At 30.9% G+C, this 12,975-nt stretch overlaps 1 long non-coding RNA gene across 1 annotated transcript in view; it reads left to right on the top strand.

Moving 5' to 3' along the window:
• The window catches only part of LOC143265782 (uncharacterized), a 50,347-nt gene that overhangs the window by 37,043 nt on the left and 329 nt on the right, over positions 1-12,975 (top strand). The window lies entirely within an intron of this gene.

The following is a 12,975-nucleotide window of genomic DNA, read 5'->3' as shown; positions in this document are numbered from 1 at the left end:
TTTAATTATAACCTTGAATTAGCTTAACTTTGGACTTAACTAAACTCAAGTGATCTTTCAACTTAAACTTAAGTTTGGACAGAACTTAACTCAACTCAACTTAACTCAACTCTACTGAACTTAACTCAACTAAACTCAACTTAGCTCAACTTAACGGAATTTAACTCAACTTAACTCAACTTGACTCGACTTAAATCAATTTAACTGAAATTAACTCGACTTAAATCAATTTAACTCAATTTAATTTAACTTGACACGTCTTGACTTGATTTGACTTAACTTGAGTTGGCTTGACTCAGCTCAACTCAACTCAACTTAAGTTAATACTGTATTTAACTAAACTTAACTTGAAGTTTAAAGTATTTATGAAATTTATTATTATTCATAAAATTAAATATTATAAGTCTAATATTATGAATTACCAAGTGCTAATAAATTATTAAGTAGCTTTTTATAAATTGTTAATTCCTTCGTCTATAATCAGAAATATTAAAAGTAATTCATATTAGTAATAGTTATTTTGAAACCTCCTATATTTTAGCGGCTATATGCTTCACATTATAGTATATTATACGTACAACATTCATAACGAAACTATTAATAATTAACAAATTTTTTTTATAAGAATGCATGCTTTACAATTGTGCTTAAATTTCAAGGAACGATTGAAGCTAATAAACACGCAATGCCGACTGAATATCGAAACGATAATACATTCGAAATATTTTATTCCTGCTAAATCCCGTTTCTCGAGTTTCGAATAAGCGACGTTCCTAAAGTGTATTTTCACAGCGACGAGAGGCGTCGCGTGATATGTATTCATCAAACGGCACCGTAAATATTGTACGAGCAAACTTTAACAATTTGCGCAAATAATGCCGGTCGTGTTATTCACGGGATCGATGCAGTATTTTGCTTCGTTTCTGATGCATTCAAATTTTCGATAAAGGCGAGCAAACTTGTAGACAGATTCTCGATGCGTGACATCGCAAATAAAATTCTGATCTTTTTCATAGTTCACGGCAAATCGTCGCATTTCTCTAGAACCCTATATGCAATACAATAACAGCACATCCTGTAAAATACTGTATATTGTATATAAGAATACTTTTTGTGAGTTGAACATTAACAGTACTAAGAGTTTGGACATTTTTTATGTGGAGATATAGGGATATTAGGCAATTGTGGGATAAAGACATAGATATATAAGGATAGATAGTTTGAAATTTTTAGAGTTGAGATATTTTGGAAGCCTTGAAATTTTGGGATTTAAGGAATTGAGTATCTGGGAATTTGAGAGGCTGAGGATTTAAGGAATTCTGGTTCTGAGAATATAAAAATCTACATACAAATTTGAGGATCTAGTGATATAGAAATATAGAAATACAGCAACTTAGAAATTTAGATATTTTGAAACTATGAATCTAAAGATCATTCAATATAAAAATCTGTGAATCCAACAACCTGAAGGTCTACAAGTCTTCAAATCTACAAATCCACACATCCACACATTCACACATCCACACATCCACACATCCACACATCCACCTATCCACACAACCACCCATCCACCCATCCACCCATCCACCCATCCACACATCCACCCATCCACACATCCACCCATCCACCCATCCACACATCCACACATCCACCCATCTACATATCCACAAATTCACAAATATTCCAATCAACGTAATCTACAATTCCACAAATTTACAAATCCATAAACCCACAAATCTACACGTCTAAAAATCTACAAATCCACAAATCTACATATCCACAAATCATCATATTCACAAATCCACAAGTTCATAAACCTATAAACCCACAAATCCGCAAACCCATAAATCTACATATCCGCAAATCTACAAATCCACAAATCCATAAACCTACAAACCCACAAATCCACAAATCCACAAATCCACAAATCCACAAATCCACAAATCCACAAATCCACAAATCCACAAATCCACAAATCTACAAATCCACAAATCTACATATCCACAAATCTACATATCCACAAATCATTATATTCACAAATCCACAAGTTCATAAACCTATAAACCCACAAATCGGCAAACCCACAAATCTACATATTCACAAATCTACAAATCCACAAATCCATAAACCTACAAACCCACAAATCCATAAATCTACAAATCCACAAATCTACATATCCACAAATCATCATATTCAAAAATCCACAAGTTCATAAACCTATAAATCCACAAATCCACATATCCACAAATTTACAAATCCACAAATCCATAAACCTACAAACCCACAAATCCACAAATCCACAAATCTGCATATTCACAAACCTACAAATCCATAAATCTACACATCCACAAATATACAAATCAATGTATCTACAAATACACCTATCCACAAATCCACAAATCTACAAATTCACAAATGTCCAAATCTACGCTTCTACAAATCCAAAAATCTATAAATCTAGTACTGTAGTATCCAACAATTTGTACATCCGATGTTTCAGTTATCTAGTAATATATACTATAACCCAATATAACACGCCTACACGCTTCATTTTTATATGACCCATAAATTGATACCATAAGCAATTTTCTTAATTAAACTTCACTCGTAGTTATATTAATATCTAAAGTCGCTTGCAGTAATGAAATGTTCAAGCCAATAAGAAGTTGCCTGTAAAATCTACTTGTAGATAGTCTACTTCGCCTGTATTTAATTATTAATTTACATTGTGTACTGAATCGAAAACTTTTAATGAGTACTGACTCTCAAAATTGCCCCTGTCGTTCAGCTTCGATAAGAAGTTGCCTGCTTTTGTAATTGGCTGCTTTCCACGCTGTATAGTTAGCGACTAATCAATCTTTGAAAAACTTCATTGCACGAACACTCGATAAGTAAACTAGGTATTATTTTATATATTTATTATATACTCAAGTTTACAAAAATTTGGTAAAATTTGTTATTGGAAAAGTGGTGTAATTTTTTGTGTTTCGGAGTTTCTAATAAAAAATATTATTTTTATAAAACAACATGCACATGGAGGATTCAAACATTTAGAGAATATAGAGTTTAAGCTAACAATAGGATTTCTAATTTTTCTAATTTCTTCAGTTTCTAATTTTTCTATAATAAAATGGAAGTAGCAGAATTAGTGAAATTGCGTCAATTTCCAAGATGGACTCATACCTTACTATTTGTACAAAAGTACAAGAAGTCTTCGTCGAATGCGAGATTCTCCGGTGACCACCACTCGGATAATGGAACAAGAAGAGAAGAAAACTCGAAGTTTTCAAAATATTGCTGAAATAGTTTCTCCTTTCAGCGCTACTATCGAAGTCAATTTCAAGTTTGAAAGGAAAGACACGTGACAGTAAATAAGAGTCGAGACGGAAGTTTGCCGAAGAGCAGAAGTTGCGGTGTTAAAAAATTGATTTCATAAAAACGATACGCAAGGTCGAATGACGTACATATCCAATATATAAGAACAGTATTAAAAATTTTGAAGGAGAATTTATCGACGTGGCATTCAAATGACAAGCGACAATTTTTATAAAACTTTGGTATAGTGCTGAGATTAATAAAATATTTGGCACATATTGCTTTCTATTGACTGTTATCTGTGCTGAAGAGACTAACAAGAGTTGTCAAAATGAAAATTGAAGTATGGACATCTGACAAATTATTTTTATATAGAAAATACTTGTAATTTTGTATGAATGAATTTGGAAGTATTTTAAAAATTTATTGTTCGAGTTTAATATAAGTAAAATAAAAAATGAATATATAACCATACTATCTCCTTATGCTATTATATTTAATACGAAACATAGTAAGTACAAACTAGTTAATTGTAAAATACCTTTTCGTTTATATCATTTAAGTAAGAACACGCATCTTAACTGTGTAAGCGTCGCAACGGAAGTAACACGAACAAGCGAAGAGAATAGATAAATGCGACTCGCGCACAGCTTAAACCCTACACTCTTCGTAATGTTGCTAATCTAATATCTAAAATGGGTTAAACAACTCTTCATTTATTATTGCAAATTTATCGAATAGATTATTCAAAATATTTCTTATTGATTGTAAATTGTATTATTTTAATGTACGTACAAATTTGTTATGATATATTAAATTCTTTTATATGAACGGATTTCTGAAAAATAATTTAAAGAGAAATATAACAAGAACTATATATTCTAACAGATTTTTCAGTAAAAGAGTATTTAATACAATTTATAATACAATTGTAGTACAATTTACTATTATAATATAATTTATCTAATTTAAATATATAATTATATTCGTTCATAATTTTTTGCCATCTTTCTTCTTTTCTTTATATTATAAATAATATTAAATTTCCCCGTTACATTGTTAAAAACCGCCTCTAAAAAGTTAATTCTTTGACGTGGTCTAGTATACAATATTTTTCAACTACCCTAATACTGTACCACCTTCGACATATTATAAATCCATACGTCTCCTCATCTAATATTTAAAATAAGCTGCATTCGATTAGCTGCTCATAATGGAATTTTATATTACCCAGATTTGGCAGTTCCACAATTTCATTATGAAACCTTGAAGAATTTTCTTGAATTAAAAATAGTTCCACGATTATCCTTTATTATTTCTCAATTTTACAGACGCGTAACAGTTATTGTCTCCGATATCCAATATTAGAGCAAGCATTTTATCAAGTTATTTGGAGATCAAGGTTTAATAATGTGTGATGATATAAGTATATGTACCGCTGCCAACCCCTGAGTTGGCACGTGAAGAGGGTGAACCAGCTGTTTAGAAGATGGTGGCTCTTACTGAAGATGGTCAGAATAGAATCAGTACATTTGTGAATCTGTATATTTTCGAATTTCTGCATTTTCGAATTTCTACGCTTTCGAATCTCTACGCTACCGAATCTCTACGCTTTCGAATTTCTACGCTTTCGAATTTTTACGCTTTCGAAACACTACGCTTTCGAATCTCTACGCTTTCGAATCTCTACGCTACCGAATCTCTACACTTTCGAATTTCTACGCTTTCGAAACTCTACGCTTTCGAAACACTACGCTTTCGAATCTCTACGCTTTCGAATCTCTACGCTACCGAATCTCTACACTTTCGAATTTCTACGCTTTCGAAACTCTACGCTTTCGAATCTCTACGCTTTCGAATTTCTATGCTTTCGAAACTCTAGGCTTTCGAATCTCTACGCTTTCGAATTTCTACGCTTTCGAATCTCTACGCTTGCGAATCTCTACGCTTGCGAATCTCTACGCTTTCGAATTTCTACGCTTTCGAATCTCTACGCTTTCGAATCTCTTCGCTTTCGAATTTCTACGCTTCAGAATCTCTATATACCCGAATTTCTACATACCCGAATCTTTACAGTTCCGAATCCCTACACTCTCGAGTTCCTACAATCTCGAATACCTACATTTCCGAAATCCTACATCCCCAAATTCCTCTATTTCCAAATTGCTACATCCCCAGATCTCTAACACCCCCAAATTGCTACGTCCCCAAATCTCTACGTCCCCAAATCGCTACGCCCCCAAATTGCTACGTCCCCAAATGTCTAACGCCCCCAAATTGCTACATCCCCAAATTTCTACGTCCTCAAATTGCTACATCCCCAAATTCCTACGTGTCTAAATCTCTAACGTCCCAAATCTCTAACGCCCCTAAATCTCTAACGCCCCCAAATCTCTAACGCCCCCAAATCTCTAACGCCCCCAAATTGCTACGTCCCCAAATGTCTAACGCCCCAAATTGCTACATCCCTGAATTTCTGCGTCCTCAAATTGCTACATCCCCAAATTCCTACGTGTCCAAATCTCTAACGCCCCCAAATTGCTACGACCTCAAATCTCTACGTCCTCTAATCGCTATATCTCAAAATTCCTACGTCCCCAAATCTCTAACGCCCCATATATCTAACACCCTCAAATTGGTACGTTCCCAAATTACTACGTCCCCAAATCGCTATATCCCTAAATTCCTATGCCCCCAAATCACTAGGTCTCCAAATCACTACGTCCTCAAATCGCTGCATCCCCAGTACACTACGCTTGTTGACCAATATTTATGGTCTCTCTACAATTTTCGTTATTATTATTAAGTAACATGCTCCCCTACACCAATATATATTAAAAGACATAAAATGGCATTACATAGTTTCAATAAAATTCTTCAATATCCAAAGACATACACAAGAAATCGATTACATAAATACTTAAGCTACGTCGCAATCGCAAGAGAATAAAAATATTACATTTTCTGAAAACGAAATTCCGTGTCAGTCCGCGGAATAAATGTTCTTTTACGCGAGTACTTGACAAGCCAGAAAAAAGCAGCAGCAGCTTGTTTGAATAATCGTGCAAAGAATTGGCCACTATGGCTAGGAGAAACACGAGTGCAGCAAAAAGGGGAAGCGACGCGTCCAGGATGGATAAAAAATCCACAAGAACCAGCAAGAATGCTGGTACGTTTCTGTGTTAAAGGAGAAACTACCCGCAAAAGCCGTCATAAGAAAAAAGACGTCACCACTAGCACGCGACGAACAAAGGATAATTTATAAAAGTCGCCCCAGGGAAAAAATGTTCGTTGACCAAAGAGCTCTATTGGCTGCTTTCCTTTTTTCCGTAGCTGCTAGGCAACAATTTATGGAACTAGAGTACGTGATTTATTACTTGGTTTTACTGTTAATTTGGAGTTTGTGTGCTGCGAAATAAGTACTTCGAAATAATTACTTTTGGGATGTCACGTTGTAGGCGATTCGAGGAGTGAGGTAGGAAATGAGATTGTAATTTGTGGGGTTGAGTTGATCAGCGACATCTGGCAGAGGATTTGAGGAATTGAAGAATTGAGAAATTGAGGAATTGAGTATACGATTTAAGAATTGGAGACTTGAGGAACAAAGAATTTAAGAATTTGACAATTTCATAATTGAAGAACTTGAGATTTTGAGAGTTCAAGAAATAGAAAATTTGATAATTTACGACTTTAAAGATTTGATAACTGAAAAATTAAAAAATTGAATAATTGAAGAATAAAAAAATTGAGAAACTGAGGAATTAGTAAATTGTGTAATTAAGAATTTGAGAAATTGAATAATTGGAAAATTGAGAAATTGAAAAATTAGTAAGTTGAGTAATTAAAAGATTTTAATAATTTGAGAAATTGGATACTTAAAAAATGGAGAAGTTTAGAAATTGTAAAATTGAGAAATTGTGAAATTGTGAAATTATGAAATTGAGAAATTTAAAAATTAAAGAATTAAAGAATCGAAAAAATTGAAAAATCTAAGAATTGAAGAATTGAAAAATTGAAGAATAGAAAAATTGAAAAATTGACGATTTGAAAAATTGAAAAATTGAGGAATTGAAAAATTGAAAAGTAGAGAATCGAAAATCTGAAAATTTGAAAATTTAAAAATCCATAAACTCTCTAGATTCAAACTAACTTTATACAATATTACATCCCTCTGCTCAGAAATAAATAACAAAGCACTCAACTAAAAACTTTTAAATGAAACTAAAAGACGTAGAATAAAGAATTGACTACAAAAATATAACCTCAACATAACCTCAAAGCTACAATACATAGATAGGTTTAAAATGGAAAACGTAATTTGCACGAATCGACAGTTTTAAAAGCGAATACACTTTGATAGTGGACCATTAAAGAATCGCTTTCTAAAATATCTGTTTCCTCGGCCAAAAAGAGGGGTGAAAAAAGTGGAACTGACAGAATGTCGATTGTGTCGATGGCGTCCATAACGCGCGATATTACCGTATCGACTGGAGTCATAGTCAATCCATAAGTAACGACTTTTCTCTTGAGATTCGTACGTTATTTCCGAAAATCAACGAGGTCGTTGCGCATCCTTGTGGAAGAATTGAATCGAGCCGGATATTCGAGAGAAGTGAAAGACCTCAGATATTGGATTTTCTTCTAGGAAAAGCGACACTGGTATTCTCTCTCCCACTCGACAAATAACTACCTTCTACATAAAGATATTTTCTGTATAATTGAACCCATTTGAGTGTTCCGTGCTCACTCGATGATCGTTTTTCTTAAACGAATCTTTATGGAAGGTTGTTCTTGATCACGTAGTAACCTCTCATCGATCCAGTAAATTGTACTTTTGAAATATAGCGTGGTCTGATATCGACATTTGTACATTGTAATTTTTGTTGTGGTGTTTTACAAGTATTACATAAATGTATTAATGATATTCTTCTTTTTCTGAATCACCCTGCATAATTATATAAACTATATAACCTATAAATTTAGTATACGTACTAAATCATAAATTGCGCACATAAACTTTTAAAAGTGTGCAAATTTTAAAAGTGTATAAAATTTTAAAAAGTGTACAATATTTTAAAAGTGTATAAAATTTTAAAAAGTGTGCAATGTTAAAAGTGTATAAAATTTTGAAAAGTGTACAATGTTAAAAGTGTATAAAATTTTGAAAAGTGTACAATGTTAAAAGTGTATAAAATTTTAAAAAGTGTGCAAATTTTAAAAGTGTATAAAATTTAAAAAAATGTGCAATGTTAAAAGTGTATAAAATTTTAAAAAGTGTGCAAATTTTAAAAGTGTATAAAATTTTGAAAAGTGTACAATGTTAAAAGTGTATAAAATTTTAAAAAGTGTACAATATTTTAAAAGTGTACAAAATTTTTAAAAGTGTGCAATGTTTAAGGCGGTACAACTTTTTAGACGTCGAATATATGATTCTAGTGAATCGAGCATGGATATTAATATGTATAATGTAATTAACAGGTTAACATACAATAACACGTATCCTAATACCGACAATTGTTCCGCCTCGGCTTGCAGATTACACGGCTCTTGCCGATGTAATATTAATCGAAACCTGAATTATGTAAACAAGACGTGAACGTGCATCAATTGCGCAACCGTGATACGAATTTGATCAATGTACCCGGTGTTTCCGATACATTGTTGATTGGATGTTACTATGAGGTTATTGGTACGCTCTGATGTCAATACTGATTTAGCGTTTACCTAATATTATTATACTATTAGTGTTGCGTTACGACTGTATTGTGAGGTATACATTTAGATTCTCTCTTTCTTGTTTATATTTTAAGCTTATGTTTTTTGTAAATAATTTAAAAATATTTGGGAGTGAATTAATTAATATGTAATACTTTTAATACTTGTTATACTTGTTATACTTGTTACACTTTTTATACTTTTTATACTTTTTATACTCCTTATACTCCTTATACTTTTTATACTTCTTATACTTTTTATACTTCTTATACTTCTTATATTTCTTATATTTCTTATACTTCTTATGCTTCTTACACTTCTTATACTTCTTACATTTCTTATACTTCTTACACTTCTTATACTTCTTATACTTTTTATACTTGCTATACTTGTAATACTTTTAATACTTGTTATACTTGTTATACTTGTTACACTTTTTATACTTTTTATACTTTTTATACTTTTTATACTCCTTATACTCCTTATACTCCTTATACTCCTTATACTCCTTATACTTTTTATACTTCTTATACTTCTTATACTTCTTATACTTCTTATACTTCTTATACTTCTTAAACTTCTTATACTTCTTATACTTCTTAAACTTCTTATACTTCTTATACTTCTTATACTTCTTATACTTCTTACACTTCTTATACTTCTTATACTTCTTACACTTCTTATACTTCTTATACTTTTTATACTTGCTATACTTGTAATACTTGTTATACTGTAAAATATATAATAATTTGACTATTTATAATTATGAATTATTTTAGTAGTTCTAATTCATTCAATTTAGCAAATTTGAAAATTGAAAATTTTAATGTTTTTAAACTTCTAAATTTATAAATAGCATTGGACAAATTGGTAACTTTTAAATTTACAAAGTAAGATATTTAGGAGTTTGTGAATTTATAAATTAGAATATATAGAAGCTTAATTTAAAAATTAAAACATTTAGAAGTTCGAAAATTTGAGAATTAAAAATTTAAATTAAATGTTACATAATTTACAAATTTTTAAATTAAAAATTTTGTAATTTCAACATTTCTGTAATGCGAAATTTGTATGTTCGCAAATTGCAAAATTCAAAAGTTACATAATTTACAAATTTTTTAATTTAAGAATTTGAAATTTGAACATTTTTATAATTTGTAATATTTAAGCTTGTAAACTGCAAATTTCTGAAACATAAACATTTTCGAACTTACAATCACTATTTCCCTATATTTAAATTTCTATGATTTCACATTGCAAAATTTTCAAACTAAGAAATTCATAATCTGTATCATTCATAACAATCATGCAATAAAGAATTAAAAGTGTTTCACCTACTGTAGATACGAAACGATCTGAACAAGAATAGTTTAGCACGATATCAATAAGATAGGAACTTTTATTATAAGGATTTTTATAAGTTGTTCAAAGCCGCTGCTCCCTGAAAGTATCACTTAAGCTCAATCAAGGATTCATCTTTCGTCCTCTACTTATTGAGAATATTACTTTCGTTTCCGGAGAATTGTATTACGGTTACTTTCAGCTTAAGCTTCTCTCTGCATTTTAGCTCGAGCAAGCGTCTACTTTGCATCTCTAATTTTCCGGGCATATTATTTTTCGTAATTACATTCGAATTCTAATTACATTCGTTTCGTATACGTACTGCTACCTTAATTCGTCTTCGCTACTTTAATTGCGTACAGCTTTACTCGTCATTTACCTCTTTTATCGTCTTAATATACGTTACTTTCATTTTCTTTAACCTGCAGTTTTTTGGAGGAAATATAAATACAAATAAATATATGAAAATTTAGAAAGAGAAAATTCTGAATGTTTTTATTAAATCCAATAGATAAAATAAGCGCACTAAATGAAATTGATATGAAATATTAACCTGTTAATTTTTTGTTAACCTACATTTTTTAAAAAAATATAAATACAATACATGCACTACTGCCATATATGAAAATTTAGAAAGAGAAAATTCTGATTGTTTTCATCAAGTCAAATAGATAAAATAGGTGCAGTTGGTGAAATTAAAAAGAAAGTATGTTCTACTTATATGAAGATAATATGCATGGATGAGGTGTAACATCAGTGTGTAAGAACTTGAAGATTGCAATATAACGAGAGTCTATTGTATTTTCGTTTCCACGTACATCAATTAACAAATCAAATAAATGCAATAGATAAAATTTGAATTGCAATAGTCTTTTTTTATATTATGATAATATTCGTGGATTGTTTATTAGTATATAAAATCTCGAAGATGGCAATATAACGAGAGCCTATTGTACTAGTATTTCCACGTATACACATCAATTGTCAGATTAAATAGATCAAAGAATAACAATGGTTTCCTTCTATATTGTGGCAATAGATAGATAAATACAATAGATCAAATTCGAAGATTGCAATATAACGAGAGTCTATTGTATTTCCGTTTCCACGTATATCAATTAACAAATCAAATAGATGCAATAGAACAAATTTGAATTGCAATAGTCTTTTTTTATATTATGATAATATTCGTGGATTGTTTATTAGTATATAAAATCTCGAAGATGGCAATATAACGAGAGCCTATTGTACTAGTATTTCGACGTATACACATCAATTGTCAGATTAAATAGATCAAATTTGAATAACAATGGTCTCCTTCTATATTGTGGCAATAGATAGATAAATACAATAGATCAAATTCGAAGATTGCAATATAACGAGAGTCTATTGTATTTCCGTTTCCACGTTCATCAATTATCAAATCAAATAAATGCAATAGTTCAAATTTGAATGACAGTAGTCTCCTTCTACATTCCAACAATATGCATAGATTTTTGTTTACAATGAAACGTGTGATAATAGTATACGAAAACTCATTCGAAGATGGCAATACAACGAGAGTCTGCTGTACCTCCATTCGCACGTACATCAATAAATACAATTACTGACTTTCCTTAAGCTTGCTCGTCGTACTGCACACCAATTTCATTAGTGTCATAGTAATCACAGACTGTAACTATAAAGGGAAATACACAAAGTTGGTACAATTTAGAATTTAACTTGAATAGCATAGGAAAAACTCACACAAATAATATCTATTTGTAATTCAACTTTGATTCACTATATTTTCATATTTTTATATAAACACACAATATAGTAAAATATAGTGAAACTTACTATTATGTTACTATGTGAGAAATTAGGCCAAACTAGACCTTTTAAATAAAATTTTTACCTTTCGGTTACGTCATCATATAAGGACGTGTTAAGTAAATGCTTTGTATATCTAAATTCTATTCTTGGTAAATTTTATTATTTGTAAACATTGTCATAACCATAGATTCTATTTCTGTATAATATCTCGAAAATGTTGTATACAAATATTGTAAACAATCATAATGCAATTCAAAGAACTGCTTAGCAAAGTCTTGATTTTTTTCAGGTTACAAATAATTCATAACCGACAGGTTTAACTCTTTGCACTCCTATGTCGAATGACTCGTCATCACATTTCTCTTAGATCTCATAAATAATTCAGATAAATAGTTTAATTGAGTATGTATATTGTCATTTATTTATTACTTGTAATAAAATAAAAGTGTATGTATCATATACATACCGCCTTGTTGCAATACACTTTATTGAGAATCCCTATTTTTATAAATTTTGTAAATTAAAGAGTTGATAGGTAAAAGAAATTAAGAAATATAAAAGGTTAATACACATCAACGTTATCAAACTTTATCATTATCGTCCATAAAAAGGACTAACGAAAATGAGGATATCATCAGTTAAAATTAATGGGATCATAAGTTCCTTAATAATTACCATAGAAATTTCAGCTCGTGATCACGAGTCGCACCACGTCTCCCGTTGATCCCTTATCCGAATACCGTCGTGAATTTGATAAATTTCCATAGTAAGGGCAAAGGTCGTATCTAT

The sequence above is a fragment of the Megachile rotundata genome, chromosome 2 (assembly GCF_050947335.1).
Source record: "Megachile rotundata isolate GNS110a chromosome 2, iyMegRotu1, whole genome shotgun sequence".
NCBI classification, from domain to species: domain Eukaryota; kingdom Metazoa; phylum Arthropoda; class Insecta; order Hymenoptera; family Megachilidae; genus Megachile; species Megachile rotundata.
The sequence above is the reverse complement of the archived record's forward strand: the minus strand, read 5'-3'. Positions and strand labels throughout refer to the sequence as shown.